General features: G+C 39.3%; 1 protein-coding gene across 3 annotated transcripts in view; it reads right to left on the minus strand.

Moving 5' to 3' along the window:
• The window catches only part of LOC106470250, a 57,960-nt gene extending 56,605 nt beyond the window's left edge, over positions 1-1,355 (minus strand). For all 3 annotated transcript variants that reach the window (XM_022398848.1, XM_022398847.1, XM_013930793.2), the window contains exon 1: positions 1,224-1,355. The gene's annotated coding sequence lies outside the window, so the exon portion shown is untranslated. The remainder of the gene's footprint in view (positions 1-1,223) is intronic.
• Between the last annotated feature and the right edge of the window lie 749 nt (positions 1,356-2,104).

A 2,104-nucleotide genomic window follows, 5' to 3' on the forward strand; every position in this document is an offset into this window, starting at 1 on the left:
CGCGCAAAGCTGCACGAGGGCTATCTGCGCTAGCCGTCTCTAATTTAGCAGTGTAAGACTAGAGGGAAGGCAGCTAGTCATCACCCATCCACCGCCAACTCTTGGGGCTACTCTTTTACCAATGGATAGTGTGATTGACCGTAACATTATAACGTCCCCACGGCTGAAAGGGCGAGCACGTTAGTAAATCAGGAGATAATCTGAAACATGCTTTATCACTGCTATAGGGAGCAATTTTGGAGTGGTCAGGCCATTACCACAACTAAACAATGTGACACACGATGTTTGCAAAACAAACTACAAGCATGCAAGGTATGCCATTTCTAGGGGGGGGGTCTGTCCCCCATAAAAACTTTGAAAAGTTAACGCTATGAATACTGCATACATGCAACGTGATGTATTTAATTAAAAGGGGCAAGTATTAATACAGAAGTTGTAGTTATATGTGCCAAGGAAAACTGGCCAGGTCATGGCCCGACTGCCCTTTCCGCTTCCTACGGCCCTGTTTATATAACTATTATCAGAGAGCATACTTTATTATGAATTTGTGATAACAGCTTACTTCATCGTAATTATAAAACGCATACTAAGTTTAAGAGTAAATGTATGACAGAAAACTTATGATATAACGTAAAAACGTAAGTTGTTGTCATTTGTGAAATTTCGTCTGGTAAATAAAGTATTTTGGGTTTCTAACGTGTGTGTAGTCATATATACCAGGTTTCTGTCGCGTGTGTAGTCGCTTAAATCGTGTTTTTGTCGCGCGTATAATCACTTAAATCGGGTTTCTGTCGCGTGTGTAGTCATTTAAATCGGGTTTCTGTCGCGTGTGTAGTTACTTAAATCGGGTTTCTGTCGCGCGTATAGTCACTTAAATCGGGTTTCTGTCGCGTGTGTAGTCATTTAAATCGGGTTTCTCTCGCGTGTTAATCACTTAAATCAGGTTCCTCTCGCGTATGTAATCGCTTACATCAGGTTATTATCGTGAGTGTAATCACAAACCAGGTTTCTGCCGCGTGTGTAGTCATTTAAATCAGGTCACTATCGCGTGTGTAGTCACTTAAATCAGGTCACTATCGCGTGTGTAGTCACTTAAATCATAATAAGTAATACGGTTACTGCAGACTTACATAAGCTTTTAAGAAATGAATTTAAGTTTCAAACACAACGTACAACTGTTAACCTAAATATTTTGTGTCTTGTGCTTCTACTTATTCACTTACCTTGAATAATTTGTAAAGTTTTCTTGGCAATCTTCGTGTCCAGTTCTTCTAACAAGCGCAATACTGTCCGTCCATGTTGATCTTTTAAATGAAGATCAGTGGCGTAATGCAAGAGTAAACGTACTACGTCATTCTTCCCGGAGAAAGCTGCTTCGTGTAATGCAGTACCATTGTCGGTCTGCAAGGTTGAGAAACAAAACTATTTCAATACGGTCGTTTCGGAGTCAAACATTGCTCACTGTCATATACATCAATTCAAGTATTTTGAATTTTCATGAAGTTAGATAAAACATAATGATATGTTTGTTGTTGTTGTTTGTTATTAAGCACAAAGCTACACGGTGGGCTATCTGTGCTCTGCCCACCACGGGTATCGAAACTCGGATTCCAGCGTTGTAAGTCCGCAGGCATACCGCTGTGCCACTTGGGGGGGGGGGCATCATTGCTATAATAGATTTTGGCATTAATATATTGTTGTTTGTAGTTAAGTACGATGCTACACAATGGGTTATCTATTCTGTGCCCACTACGTATAACTCCCCCAAACTAAGCGCTGATCGATTTGGGGTATGGGGGGGGGGGTGCTTTATTATATTACAGTTTTACACAGACATTTATTTTGATATCTTAAAGATCACAAATATTATTACAACGTATAACGAAACGCAAGAAGCTTTGAAAAACATCGGCATTAAAAATCAAATATCTGGCAACGTACAGATGACAGGACTTGTATTATATACAAGAACACCAAGAAATATCTCATTTTACGAGTCACTTAAATGCCTAAAAATACTCGTATAATATCATCGTATTTAAGTTTATACATTACGGTTTAACAAGTGGCAGTCCTACTTATAAGACGGATACTTGTTTGTTTT

The sequence above is a fragment of the Limulus polyphemus genome, unplaced genomic scaffold (genome assembly GCF_000517525.1).
Source record: "Limulus polyphemus unplaced genomic scaffold, Limulus_polyphemus-2.1.2 Scaffold3903, whole genome shotgun sequence".
NCBI classification, from domain to species: Eukaryota; Metazoa; Arthropoda; class Merostomata; order Xiphosura; family Limulidae; genus Limulus; species Limulus polyphemus.